This window comes from Hemicordylus capensis, chromosome 1 (assembly GCF_027244095.1).
Source record: "Hemicordylus capensis ecotype Gifberg chromosome 1, rHemCap1.1.pri, whole genome shotgun sequence".
In the NCBI taxonomy this organism is placed as follows: Eukaryota; Metazoa; Chordata; class Lepidosauria; order Squamata; family Cordylidae; genus Hemicordylus; species Hemicordylus capensis.
The window spans coordinates 271,683,563-271,699,075 of record NC_069657.1 but is presented as its reverse complement, the minus strand read 5'-3'; the positions used below and the strand labels follow the sequence as shown (position 1 = coordinate 271,699,075).

Genomic DNA, 15,513 nt, shown 5'->3' with positions numbered 1-15,513 from the left:
CCCTCTACTTGGTTTTAAAGACTTATTTTACAGCATTAAAAGGGTTTCAGCAACCCATAGTCTTGCTCTGATGTGTGGGAGAGGATAGTAATACATTTTCCTTACAAGAGCCATTTGCTGTTCTTCCGGAGAAGGTAGATAGTACACCAGCTTGGTACATATTAGCCTTTTCCATTTTTGAACTTTGAGGAAATTTTATGAAACTAGTTTCTTCAGGGTCATATATATCTCTACTCTGTGATGAAGGTCTCTCTCATGTAATTTAAGACAAATGTATTTGCTTTCTACTGACAAATATTGTGAAATGGTACGGTGACGTTATCTGTGGTAAAATGGTGTGATGAAATGACCTATCTGACAGGGTCTTGCACACGACCTTTGGCCAGCGAGGTGTAGTGGTTAGAGTGCTGGACAAGGACCGGGGAGACCCAAGTTCAAATCCCCATTCAGCCATGATACTAGCTGGGTGACTCTGGGCCAGTCACTTCTCTCTCAGCCTAACCTAATTCACAGGGTTGTTGTGAGGAGAAACTTAAGTATGTAGAACACTGCTTTGGAGTCCTTGGAGGCAGAGCGGGATATAAAATGCAAATAAATAATAAATAAAATGAATACTGAAGGCTGGGAATGAGGGACACGTGTGTGTGTCTGAACCAACCTTTTTGCTACAGGCCCTATCCAACTCCACCACAGCATCCCTCCAGTGGCAGACAGGGAAGCATCTTATTTATTATGTTTCTATGTAAACCACTTTGGAAACCTTTGTTGAAAAGCAGAATATAAATGTTCATATTAGTAGTAGTTGGAGGTTCAAAATGACTATGTTTGATGGTAAGGTTCAATAAATAAAAGGTTGTGGAGGTTCAAAATGAAATGGCTTAAGGTAAGTCATTTTGACAACGAATATAAAGAGACATGGACTTCTTCAAAGGACTTAGGTGCTAACATTGTCTTGATTTATATTGGCACTACATATTTCTCAAAAAATAGTCAACTGTGCAGTGGCTTATTTTACCATACCAAGGAATTCTTTTGCCCAAACCTCATTGGAAGGCTGCAGGGGAGCAGCACAGTGGCACTACCATAGTCCTCTTGCATAGCTCTTTCATCTCAGCAGGACTTGAGCAGGAGAACATCCTGGTGCATCATGCCCTTTTTGAGAATTAGGCAAATTCTAACCTCTTTCCATTTGGTGCAAAATAACAATAACAATCAAAAGAGATTGAGGTTTTTTAATATCTGTTTCAATCGTTTCTCTGTCAGGCAGCAATTGTATATCTGAAAGACATCCAGTTGATAAAAAGAACATATTTTTTACTGGCGGCATAGTAACCTGAGTTCAAAGACGACACATGCCAAGAGCACATAGCTGTGTAATGGCCGGCATACTTTTACAAGTGTTTAGTGGTATTACTGACAGGAGGATTGCTTTGGTCCAAGACAGATGTAAAATACTTCATTTACCAAATATTTACTCCACAATTATCTGTAAATGTAGACTGTACAAGCCGACATGGTCAAATATCCTAAGAACCTGCTTAAGGGATACTGTTCCTACATATTTGTCCTGACGCATAATTTTCAAGGAGCTTGGATGCTGGCAAAGCAATACCAAGGTTTGCACCTCCTGAGCAATCAATTCATGTCTGCACCAAGTTGATACTGACTACAAGTCACTGCTGGATGATGTTGGTCGCTATTTGAACAGAATGGATGCTTACATGTGTGACCTCAGTCAGTTTTCATTCCCCCCCGAATTAACATTGTCAACCGCCCTTTTTTGTTTTGTTTTAAATTTTGCATGGTATTAAATGTTTTTTTCATTGCAACTAGCAGGTGAGACCTGTCATTGATCGGGTAAAGTCTTTTTACAAAGATTACACTTCTGGGAATTAAGAACAAATATGAATACCAAAAAAGGTAACTCCTATCAAGTAAAGCTTCCATTACTCTTTTCATAACAAGTCTGCATTTGTGTGTGTGCAGAGGCGTAACTAGGGAAAACGGTGCCCGGGGCAAGCACTGAAATGGCGCCCCCCCGGCGCGCGCCCCCACCCCCCAACACACTACATTATACTTAGGTTTTTCCTCAGAAGCGCCACCGCCGCCGCCAAGCCAGGCCACTGACTGGCCGCCAGGTGCCAGCAAAGCAATGGGGGGGGGGCGCGGGCAGCGCGGAAGGGACCGCTCGTGGGGGAGGGGGCGTCGATGCGCTCCCTTGACTGCTGCAGCGCTGCTGCACTGAGCAGGAAACATTTGTATTAACAAATTTTTTTAAAAAAAATTAAAAAAAAAATTGTCATGGCGGCGCCCCCCATGTGACCAGAAAAGATGGCGCCCGGGGCACGTGCCCCCCCTGCCCCCCCTATAGTTACGCCTCTGTGTGTGTGTGTGTGTGTGTGTGTGATTTGTAACAGTACACATTTTCTTTGCACTAAAATGACAGTTGAATAGGGGCTTGATTTTAATTTTGCTTGCTTTTTAAAAAATGAACACTAATCACAATAGTCATGACTCCCCCCCCCAATGAAAAATAATAATAATTATTTAAAACTTTCGCCCAGAATATTCTAGTATAAAAAGTAGTGCATTCCGCTAATTTAAGTTGCAGGAGGAGAGCTGGTCTTGTGGTAGCAAGCCTGACTTGTCCCCTTAGCTAAGCATGGTCTGTCCTGGTTACATATGAATGGGAGACTAGAAATGTGAACACAGTAAGATATTCCCCTTAGGTGGTGGAGCCGCTCTGGGAAGAGCATCTAGGTTCCAGGTTCCCTCCCTGGCATCTCCAAGATAAGGCTGAGATTCCTGCCTGCAACCTTGGAGAAACCACTGCCAGTCTGTGTAGACCAGGCTTCCCCAAACTGCAGCCCTCCAGATGTTGCTGAACTACAACTCCCAGGATACCCAGCCACAATAAATTGTGGCTAGGGATGCTGGGAGCTGTAGTTCAGCAACATCTGGAGGGCCGCAGTTTGGGGAAGCCTGGTGTAGACAATACTGAGCTGGATGAACCAATGGTCTGACTCAGTATATGGCAGCTTCCTATGTTCCTATGATTGTGTATGCAAAATTTGGTATCTGTAGGTAATCACAAACTATGACTTTATTTTGCACAAACAAATAAGCAAACAAACCCTTCAAAATTTATAGTAGATACACATATTAGGCAGAGCCAACCTGCTTTTAATAACTGTAATGCTGAAATATACTGTAGTCAAAGAAAGTAGAGGAAAACTCTTTAAAGACAAAACAACTCCAAAACCAGGGATAGGAACATAGGAAACTGCCACATACTGTGTCAGACCATTGGTCTATCTAGCTCAGTATTGTCTTCACAGACTGGCAGCAGCTTCTCCAAGGTTGCAGGCAGGAATCTCTGTGATGTGCTCACACATCAAGTCTCCCATTCAGATGCAACCAGGGCAGACCCTGCTTAGCTACAGGGACAAGTCATGCTGGCTACCACAAGACCAGCTCTCCTCCCCTACATTTATCAAAGCTGTCCTTGTCGCCAAAATAGAGGTTTAGTTAATATACAAGCTAATGGGAAGCACCCCAACACTGACTGCATAAAAGCACTTTATTCAAGACTATATTACTATGCAAAATATTTGCAGGCTAAAATGACAAGTTTCCAGAATTTCTGTCTGAGTGGAACTTTTCCAGCATCACATCTCCAATACATTTCAGATATAGCAATTCCTTTAGAAAAGCATTTAAGTAGAAACCAATATCCTCTGTGTACATTCTCTGTTGGAACTGCCCTTCTTCACAACAACTTCAAACAATGGACTTGCTGTTTGGCCTGATGAATTAGGGTTATTTTCTGCATCTTGAGACAGGAGTAATACAGATATATTGGGGTTTTTTTAAGGTGTGCCTAAAGTTGCTTCTCATACTTAAATGTTTTTCTCATGACTTCATTTGGACTAAATGGTCCTATTCCATCCCAGAACTGAAACTAGATTGGAGAGTTCCAGTTTCTCTGCATAAGCTGGTGACCCTCTTTTGCGTTCTACTGCTCCCAGTAGAAATATAGCAATAAAGAAGTGAGACAACCAATTATTTGGTAAATTATAGGCCACAATATATGAGCTTAACTAACCAATGCCAGTGCAGGTCATTATTGCTTTATGGGGTGAAGATCTGTCCCACCCCCACAGTCAATCTTTGCTATTCTCATTCCATCCTTCCACACCCCATTGCCCCAATATCATTTATATTCCAGTTCGAACAAGACATAGGGGCTGACTTAAGAGCAAATTTTCTGTTTGTTCCAGTTGATATTTCTTTGTAGGACAAAAAATCAGGGGTGATAGGAGCATGGAGGGAGATTTCTTTATCTACCCCAGCTGCTGCAGAAGTGAACAGGTAAGGAGAGCAGTGCTAATCAATATTGTCTAGAAACATGGAGTTAAAGTTCTAAATAAAGTAGTTTATTTTATTTAGGAAATCCATCAGGGAGATAGATAAGGCCTACATGCCTTGCTGCTAGCTACATACAGGAAGAGAAGGAAGGGGAAAGAAGGCTCTCTCTCGCTCTCTCCAAGTGAGAGAATGAAACCTGAGACTAAAGGCTGGCTTTCAGACATAACATGGAACTGTACGTCCAATGGTCCCACAGTTCCACACCCCCTTTCCCCCCACTCCCATCTGCATTTGGACAAAATGGGGAACTTCCTCTCTGCAGTCTTGCTGACTGCAGAGAGGAGCGGGAACTGGCTGCCAGAGCTTCCTTCTATTCTGAAGGACAGCCCCAGCAGCCAATAGCAGCTGGAGTGAGGGAGGAGCTCCGGTTACATGAGGGGGAAACTGCTGTGCCAGCATTCAGACCTAATGCTGGCACCGCAGAAATTGAGCTAATGGTGGCAAAACTGAGTGAAAACCCAAGGTTCAAATTAGAGTTTGGGGAGGCAAACAGCAAATCTATTTCTAAATAAAACAGAAGTTGCCCGCATTGAGATGTACAGCTAACAAAACCGAAGGTGCGGGGACCTCCGATTTTGTATTCTGTGCGCAATTGGCCTATCAGTCTAACAGAGGGGTTCAGTGTAGAGAAAGTGTAGTCATAGAGGGCGTTCCCTTGCTCACTATCTCTACTCCTGGTGCCCCTAGTGGTCAATAGGTTTGCTGATGCTAAGAGTTGATGCCATCAGAGCTGCATCGTAAATTATATAAAGGAATTAAAACATACAAAATTTTGCTGCCTCCCATGCCTGGAAGTCTTTGTTATTTTAAATCCCTCCTGAAAAACTAACTTTTCCCTTGAAATCTTTGACTTAAATTCTTTGGGCATTTTCACTGTGAAGCTTAGTGGTTGATCATTGTTTGGGAAACAAAATATAAGAGTGGTGAAGGTGAATGAGCATTCTGACCATTCAGGTTATAGACACAATTGAACAAAGAGCCTTGTGTAATCATGGCCTAAGTCTTCACCCCCACGTTTTTCCCTTATTGCCTTTATATCTTTCTTCTCTTCCCTGTCTGTTGTTTGTTATCCTAGCTGCTCCCTGAGCTTCTCCCCTTCCATTGTCTCCACATTGTTGTAGTTTAGATTGTAAGCTTCTTTCTGTTTTGCTTAGGTTACTTGGTAAAGCATCGTGTGTATCTATGATATATAAATAAAAATACAGTACTTAACTCCCTCCTGACAAATCAGCTCTTTAAAACGATCTGTCCCCCTCAGCTCTGTGTACACCAGGTAGTTATCATGTATGACAAGGTAATTTCTGAAACTATAGTGATGGTCTTTTTGTGTAGAATCATAGAATTCAAGGGTCTTGTAGGCCATCCAGCCCAATCCCCTGCTTGGTGTAGGAAATCTAGAGCTAGAGCACCCCCAACAGATGGCTGTTTGGCCTCTACCTGAAGATTTCCAATGAGGGAGAGCCCACCACCTCCTTAGGTAATTGGTTCAATTGTTGAGCTGCTCTCACTTAAGATAATCAGAGATGTTAAAAATTTTCTATATCAATGAATGCTTGCAGTTCTTTATCACTACCACAGTATCTCATATGAGTGCTCTGCAAGAATGTATTATATTTAAAGATGTGCAGAGGTATATTTATTTCTTTTTTGCCACTGAATATACACACTTGCATGAGTTTACAGTTTCTATATCCATTTATATAGTTATAAATACATATATCTTTGCACTAACAAGAGATTCTATCTCCTGTCTTCCTGATTTCTTCCTTTTGTAGAACCTCTGTTGGAGGTTAAAGCAACCTACTTCTCAGAAATGTATACCCTCTTTTCTACCCTGCAAAGGGCATGGCAGGATATCTTGTTGTCCTGAACCAACAACTTCTTCTCTTTTTGTGCAAATAGGTCCTCTGAGGTCTCCATGGCTAGCAACCATTTCCAAAAATAATGTCACGTAACCAATAAAATGTCATACAGAAACTGTTTTTGTTGAAGCACAATTGACCACTACTGTCAACATAATGTAGGCTAAGATAGAAATCAAGGAACATGGGACAAGGACAATGTGTGATAGATGCCAATCTGATTTACAGTAATTTCACTACTGGCTTGGATACACAGTGAACGTAGGCAATAGTTTCAAGAGGGACCCACAGAAGCTGGAAACAGAGCATGAGAATGAACATTTTAAAAAGGGTGAATCATTTCAGCTCAGCCCTAGTAGGGATCTGCCCAAGACCACCAAGCAAGTTCACAGATGAACTCAGATATTACTCCCAACATTCTATGTTGAAGCTCCATGCATTTGCCTTTTGGACATTCCAGCACTCATATTTCTGTTCATTTCATCTGCACATAAATGTGCTGTAGGAATTTCTGGATGATGTCCCAGTATCTCATGCCTTTGATCAGGGTCTTGGACCAGGAGAGGGAAAGAAGTAAACCCCTGAGTTTTCATGGACTGGTACCATCTGAAAGGTACTTCAAACTATTGCAAACTACTGAAATAGCTGCATAGCTACTCTTTTCTTGGCTTATTTATCCATGTAGGCCATTTCTTCAGCAGCAAGAAATGGCCACGGAGATTAAGGCTCTGAGGAAATGGCTGTATTAAACCATAATGGTCAGTCTTATGTGTTGCTGGTGTCTATCCGATGTTGCTTTTTAGATTGTGAGCCCTTTGGGGACAGGGATCCATCGTATTTATTATTTCTCTGTGTAAACCTCCCTGAGCCATTTTTGGAAGGGCGGTATAGAAATCGAATAAATACTACTACTACTACTACTACTACTACTACTAATAATAATAATAATAATAATAATAATGTGTGAAGACAGACAGAGGTCTGGTTCTGATGAACACAGCTCATCAGCACATGTGATGAAGGGGAGACCCAACAAGAGTGTGCTTGCCCTGACTTCACTGAAGGGTATCCCAGTGTGCTCGCAGGACTTTCTGTAAATGTGTGAGAAGAGCTTTCATCTGAAGCATCAGTCTATACAGGCTCTAAAATAAGGAACACCAATCTCACATGATTAAAAGACATTCTGTGACATCAGAGCAGGCATGCTGTTGGCGCATCTCTGCCTGCATAATTTGTACTGTTCATATGCTCATCTGAACCAGCCCTAGCAGTGATATTCTAGGCATGTTTACTCAGCTAGTGGTAGCTAATCCCCTATCCCCATCCCAATTGGGCTCATCAAACCAAGCTGCTCTCCCTACCCCCCACTACACTGGAAAATAGCTCAGTTAATTCCAAACTCAAACCCAAGCCCAATACAAATTCATGTCATTCTCCCTACTGTGTGTATTGTGAGTCTGACAGGTCAGAATCCTTCCCCTGAACACACCCGTGAGCCCATAATATGCCCAACAATCCCTTCCTGAAATGCATTGCAAAGAACAACCAAAACGGATGGACCATCTGCCTTTCAAAGAAAGTGGTTCACTGTTACTAAACTCCACACTCAGAAATCCCTGATTCAATGCTGAGGAAGTAGAGGGTTCCCTAGATGTTAGAACATAGTTTGAATATCACTGGTTTAGGCTCGAGCTGATCTGAAATGACCCTCTCATTTTTTTTCCTGCCAAATGCTCAGGTGTAAATATGGACCAGTTGCAACAATTTTGTGCCAGATTTGACAATGTTTTTAGGGCAGCCTGAGACATTTTGAGAATTCTCATTGCACTGGCAGCCACCATTTCCCCCAGTTAGATTTCTTGCCCTATTGGTAGCCTCCATCCCCCCACCCTACCCACCACCCAGCAGCCCCTTCGGACTGACAGAACGTCTTGCCTGGAGCAGAACCAAATGAGGCCCATCCACATGTGGGAGAAATAGGAGGACATTTTGCATTTTTGGAGTGGGGTTTTTCAAAGTTTGCTGGAGAGTGACTCGCTGCTAGTTATTGGTGATTGTGGGTATTTTTTTTTCTTTTTTAAAATACCCATGTTTCTTTGGGTAGCAGCAGCAATGTCAGAAGCACTGGGGCTCTTCCTGGAATGCCCTGGGAATGTTGCTACGTCATGAGATAGTGTCATTCCAGAGCAAAAATGGTGGCTAGATGAAGATGGCTGGTGGAAGAGGTCTAAGGTTTCTAGCTCTGCTGTTGCCACTGAAGAGGCATGGCACAAATTATAACTAACACCCACCTGCTGCAGCTTTTACCACCAAACAGTAATAAGCAAACCCCCTCAAAACCTTACAGAATGTCTTGCCTGAAATTGCACACATTTGTCCACACCATAAATCCCTTCAGCATCCTTGCATTATGCAAAAACCACTTCTATAAAGTTTTCAGATCAGCCCTAGTTTAGCCAATCCTTTCTGTTTATGTAACGAAGTGAATTATACAAAGCTGACAGAACACAGGTCTGTTCATCCTAGGAATGGAATACACAGCACCATGAGATTGTCAGAAATGCATATATTTTTAAATAACTTTGAGTGGTAGGCACATTCCCTAAATGATTTGAGCAAACTCCACTTTGATCTGCTTGGGAACACCTTGTTTGGAATCAGTGCAAAGGTGGATCCACTGATGTTGCATGCTAATAACGTCAGCAGTTATTTTGTCAGTGGAGTTTCTGTTTGTTTTTCTGCATGGAAGGTGTGTGTGTGGGGGGGAAACAGATACTGTTTAAAGATGAAAAGCAGGCCTGAAACAAGGTCTACTTTAACCCAAAAATAGTTATTCCCGCAGAACTTATAAAAACATTCCAAAGTAATGTAGTGTGATGACCCTTATTCATAATCACAGCAAATCTAGCCAGCTTTTTGATTTTTTAATAACCCTATCATTAATCTTCGTTGAAAATAATAGAGATTTTATGAAGAAGGTTCAGCAAAGTACTTGGAAAACTTACAAGACATTTAACAGCTGAACAGTGTATCTTGCAAACAGTCTTTAAAGGTGCTCTTTCAAAATAAAGCCTTTTTGATCTGGTTTTATAGCCAGCAGTTGTTTTGGTCTAAAAGCTCATCCATTCTTTCCAACTAATAAGGAAATCATCCTGCAATGTAGCACTCCCAGGATGTACAGCAGAACAGTTCCTGTACCCATTTGTATTATTCTTGCACTATTTACATGGATTTATTGGTTCTTTGGGGGCATTTTGTTTTAGCAAACCTGTGACTATGTTTTGATTTTCTTGAAAACGACCCTAAGAACTCATGTTGCTTATTTTTGTGCAAGTCCCTGGTACAAAAATCAGTTTATAAGGTCTGGGCAATGCTTCCCGCTGTAACATCAATCTGGATTTCCTTTCTGATAAAGGACAGCTTGTTTGAAGATCCACCGTTCCGTTTTATGAGGATATCTTTCAGACATCACATTTGTAAAGCAAACTTGAAGGTAAACCAGCTGTACTTATAAACAACCATCACAGGCACTATTAATTCGCTTAAAGGTTTTATGAGGGGAAACATAAAATATCAAATAAAAGCTAATTGGAAGTATTTAAAAAATGCCTGAGCTAGTAACAGTCCACAGTGTTGACCAGCCAATGAATGTTCAGAAAACAGAATGTAACTTAACAACTCGTTCTGATTTTAATCCACCAAATGTCTTACCTCCCATCCTGAACTACATCCTTCAAGTCTAGGGATGTTTTGTAACTCTGTAACAATAATGTTCCTTTTGGCACTTTATGATCTAACTTCTTAAGGGGAGAATATAAAAGCCGGGACCTCAGTAAAAGTCTGTTTTTCCTGAATTGATGTTAAACCATGAGCCACTCCGATTTCTGTAACAGAAAATAATGCTTATTTTTTTTGTGTCATAAAGATAACACATGACCCATGGCTGTACATTCCAATATGCACATGGGAAGCAATTGGAAATGAGCAGGTGTTTGGTGGTCTGAAACCCCCCCCCCCCTTTTAAATTTTGCATCTCCATTAAAATGAAAGAATTGATTATCCTGATCTGGCTCACAAATAATCAAATCTTAGTTCTAGAACTAGATTAGTCTGCATTCAGTTGACAGCATAGTAGTGATCTTATTAAGGTATCTTGTTTATTATAGCTTTTTTTTTTTTAAATGTGAGTTCTGATATCCAAATGTAAAATGCAATCTTATTTGCCCCAAAGTGTGTGTGTGTGTGTGTGTCTAATCCTATCAAAATCAGTGATAACAATGAGCAGCTGTTAGAGGGAGTTGGGGGAACCAGCTCTATCAGAAGCAGAAGAAGCTTGATTCCAGTTCATTCACAGCAATGCTCTCATTGAAATCATACCTTGATTTCATACACAGCAGGGGAGCTGTGACTGCCTATAGGATTTTTATTCATTGCATGTCTGTGGAGCAGCATCTCCCTTGAAGTGTGATAGGTGCCCACTGTCATCCATGCCCCATATAAACAGTTTATAGTTGGAATAATGAAATGAGAATAATCAGATAAACCCCTCTCCCTGGGAGTGTGTAAGCAGTGAAGCCCTGTGCAAAGCTGCTGGGAAATTCATCTGCCCTCTGCTAAAAGAGACACCTGGAATCAAGAGAGAATTTTAGATCTGGATGGGAGATAGTAATTAGGCCTGTGCAATCATATTGGTCCTATAGAAATATTGGACCAACATGGCCACTATCGGGCATTATCAGAAGAATTTCTGATAGGATAGCAGGGAGCCCCATTAATCAGAATTCTGACTAAAATCCCTGCTGTCCTATCAGAAATCATTTGAGGACCATCCATGGTTTCACATATCTGCGGTTGGGTAATTGACACCCAACCTCGGCATATGCAGGGGGAAATGGCTACAAATGGTTAATTTCTGCATTTCCGTGATTTCAGTGTGGCTGGAAATGACCTCCGAGATCATTTCCGGCCACCATGTTGAGGAAAGGAGCTGTTTTGTGGCCATTGTGTTTTTTTAAAAATTGAGGGGCATTGCAGGGCAGCTGCAGACTCACGAAACATGGTAGGCACTTTGTTTCCATTATTTCTGCACCCTTTCAATTTTTTATCTGCTATTTTTAAGCCTCCAGGAACTTAATCCCCCAGTTCCATTGACTTAATGCTCCATTATCCACTCTTCCATTATCCACAATTGTAGCAGAGAATGGAACCCCCATGGACGACGTGGTTCACCTGTACTTCTCATAGTAACATCAGAACAAAACCAGCCCTGTAGCACGAAGATACTCTCTCTTCAAGATGGCTCTAGGCTGGTTTTTAAGGGCAGCACCCCCAAAATCGTGTGTGTGTACAACAGTAATACCATAGGAAACACCCACTGACTCAGTGGGTGCAGAGGCGTAACTAGGGAAAACGGCGCCCAGGGCAAGCACTGAAATGGCGCGCCCTGCCCCCCCCAACATACTACAATATACTTAGGTTTTTGCTCACAAGCGCCCGCCGCCGCCGCCAAGCCAGGCCACTGACTGGCCGCCAGGCGCCAGCAAAGCAATGGGGGGGGCGCGCGGGGGGCGCGGAAGGGACCGCTCGTGGGGGAGGGGGCGCCGACGCGCTCCCTTGACTGCTGCAGCGCTGCTGCACTGAGCAGGAAACATTTGTATTAACAAAAAAAAATTTAAAAATTAAAAAAAAATTTTGTCATGGCGGCGCCCCCCACGTGACCAGAAAAGATGGCGCCCGGGGCACGTGCCCCCCCTGCCCCCCCTATAGTTATGCCTCTGAGTGGGTGCTTCTTGGGGGGTTACTTTGCCCCCACCTGATTCTGGGGGTGGAGTCCTTTAAATCCAAGTCTGGAGTTGGTTTGGAAAGACTTTCTCTTCAAGCCAGCTTCTGATAAAGATTATTGGTAAAACATTGGGTTAATGCCCATCCAGTACCAATAGTGTCGGGGAGGCCAATTTGGCCTCCTCGATATTTTTCTTTTGCATATCATTATTGGATGGACATTGATCCAATATATTTCATGGTGCACAGGACTAACCACATACAGCATTTGCTATGAACAATCCAAAGAATGCACCCAAAGAGAGGCTGCTTAGTCAGGTGCTCTGGTAACATCTTTTTATGAGTTTCTGATATGATATTAACATGTTAACATTAAATAACTTTTGCTCATTTGCTTACAAAGTAGCTGGCTTTGCAGTTCACATTGTTTCATGGTGATCAACAAAAGTTTCAGTGACAGTTTTAATTGAGTCTAAAGAGCTAACATTAAATCTGTTTTGTACATAGGAACACAGGAAAATAGGAAGCTGCCTTATACTGAGTCAGACCATTGGTCCATCTAGCTCAATATTGTCTACACAGACTGGCAGTGACTTCTCCCTATCTGGAGATGCCAGGGAGAGAACTTAGAACCTTCTGCATGCAAGCATGAAGATACTTTTCCCAGAGTGGCTCCACCCCCTAAGGGGAATATCTTACCCTGCTCACATGTATTTCCTATTCAAATGCAAACTTGGGTGGATCCTGCTTAGCAAAGGGAACAATTCATGTTTGCTACCACAAGACCAGCTCTCCTTCCACAGGAGATGGGTAATAGGCCTAAAACAGTCAGGTTAGCCTGATCACCACATAGGTGATCTCTCTTCTTAGGATCTCTGAGCCGGAGAAGAATTTCTGAGGGAAATGATAATACATCTGAACAATATGAGCTGGTTAAATTAACTGTGTCCTAATCAGTTAACTACAAACTTCTATAGCCCTATTCATGCATTATGTTCAGCATTTGTACGATCTATCTACAGTGTACATAGGTACATGTTATGTTGAATGCAGGAACAGTACGGCAGTATACTTCCTACCTGTACTATGCATGTGAGGGACCTATATCCAGCTTCAGTTTTAAAATGAATGGAGATATAGAAACTCACACAAAAACATGTAACTGTGTACAGACATCTGAACTTGAGAACAACGTAATGTCTGAATAGGGTTTATTTATAATCATTATTTTGCATTTTCAAACATGGGACTGGGTTGCAGGGGTTCCATTAATTTATAGCATAAGAACTGAGACCTAATCAGAATTTCCACATTCATTCATTCATTCATTCCCTTAAGAATGGTTAGCCTTGTTGTATGGCCATACGTACCACAAGTTTCACATATATGTATAGTTCTAAAATGTGTGTATGCTAAAAGGAATATAACAAGGAAAACAAGCAACAAGCCTATGAGGAAAGACTGAAGAAATTGAGTATGTTTCATCTGGAGAAGAGAAGACTGAGACAGGGACCTGATTGCAGTCTTCAAATACTTGAAAGGCTATCACAAAATACTTGTTCTCTGCTGCCCAGAGGGATGGCCTAAATATAATGGCCAACAACCTGGTTAAGTGTGCACCCACGTGCTGGAAAGAAATGTTCCACTATTGAAAGCTTTCTTAATTCCGCAGTACCTGTTGCCTATGACGGTCAATTTTCACCAGTCTCTCAATTCCCCAGAAGTGCCCTGTGCCACTCAGAAATATGTCCCTGAGGGTTGCGCAGGGCATTTCTGTGGGAAGGAGAGATTGGTGAAAATCACTTAGCAGGGGGAGAGTAACTGGCCCTAGTCACAGTTACTGTTGCTGGTGTCTATTCTATGTTTCTTTTTAGATTGTGAGCCCTTTGGGGACAGGGGTCCATCTTATTTATTTGTTATTTCTCTGTGTAAACTGCCTTGAGCCATTTCTGGAAAGGCGGTCTAGAAATTGAATAAAAACAAATACTATTCAAGATACCATCGTTGCATGATAGGTACTGCAGGGCTAAGAAAGCTTTCCATAGCAGGCTCACCCCTTCCTGGTGTGTGGGTGCTAAGTCAGGATGTTGGCCAATGAGTTTAATAACAGAAGGGTAGGTTTCAGACATTAGGCAAAATTTCTTCAGGGTCAGAGTAGTTTGACAATGGAACCAATTACTGGGGAGGGGTGGTAAAGAGGCCCTTTCTTTCTGGAAATCTTCAAGCAGAGGCTGGAGAACCACCTGTTGCGGACGGTCTAACTTTGGGTTTCCTGCATAGACCGGGGGTTGGACTAGATGGCCTATACAGCTCCCTCTAGTCTATTACTCTAACGGTAGGGTTTATTTTTTAAGAGTCAAGGACCAGTAAGTTCCCAGTGAGCTGTGAGCACAGTGTCTTTAGATCCTTGCCTCTTAGTGCACATGAAGAATTTTGGTATCCTGGAATAACCACACTCCTTGTCATGTGTTCTGGTTTATATGGACTCAGAACTGTCATCACAACCCACACAAGCATATTTTATTTTCTTCACTTGCTCATGTGGCACACACCTGGGGTTTTACTTGCAAGACGTTTGGCTCCAAAATGTACAGGAGAATTGCCAGATTGGAAAGCCTGTCCTGTTCCCTTCATGCAAGCTTTTCTGAATATATCCCCCATTGCTTTTATAGAGTGGTAAAGCACAAGGCTGAGAAAACATGGAGAAGTGCCTTTTCCTTAAGGAATGTAAGCTTGTGAGATCACCCGGCATTCTGCATGTGTGTCTGTGTGTCTTTGTCTGTCCCTGTCAACTTTGCAATGCCTGGACCAATATGAACCAAGTTGGGTACATTTGTAGGGACACCTCAGTGGTGTAGTTTGTGATGATGTCATCCATTCCAATTCAAGATGGTGGATGTGTAAATGTTTGATGTGCAAGTGGGCTAACTTGTGAACCTCCTAACTGATTTGAACCAAATTTGCTGCAGCTGTAGGGGCACATAGGGACACCCCAACAATATAGTTTGTATTGATGTCATCCACTGCTATTCAAGATGACAGATGCATGAACATTTGAGGCATAACTGGGCTAATGTATGAACTGCCTAAATGATTTGACCCAAATTTGCTACAGCTTTAAGGACACATAGGGGCAGCTCAAAGGTGCAGTCTGTAATGATGCCATCCACCCTTATTCAAGATGGCAGCCACATGAACATTTGAGGTGCAAGTAGGCTAACTTGTGGACTATCTAAACAATTTGGACGAGATTTGGTGCAGTTGTGGTGAGTGACACAAAGAGACACTGCATGGGCATAGTTTGTAATGATGTCATCAACCCCAATTCAAGATGGCGGATGTGTGAACGTTTGAGGCACAAGTGGGAATGGATTTGAACCAAATTTGGTGCAGTTGTAGGGACACATAGGGACACCTCAACAGCATAGTTTGTGATGATATC

The 15,513-nt window shown here is 42.2% G+C and overlaps 1 long non-coding RNA gene across 1 annotated transcript; it reads left to right on the top strand.

Annotated features, from left to right (window-relative positions):
- Nucleotides 1-1,656: 1,656 nt before the first annotated feature.
- LOC128340589 (uncharacterized) lies at nt 1,657-7,007 on the top strand. The gene is made up of 3 exons (XR_008313817.1): nt 1,657-1,920; nt 4,281-4,371; nt 6,796-7,007. It is a non-coding gene; the product is annotated as an uncharacterized LOC128340589 (long non-coding RNA).
- Nucleotides 7,008-15,513: the final 8,506 nt, after the last annotated feature.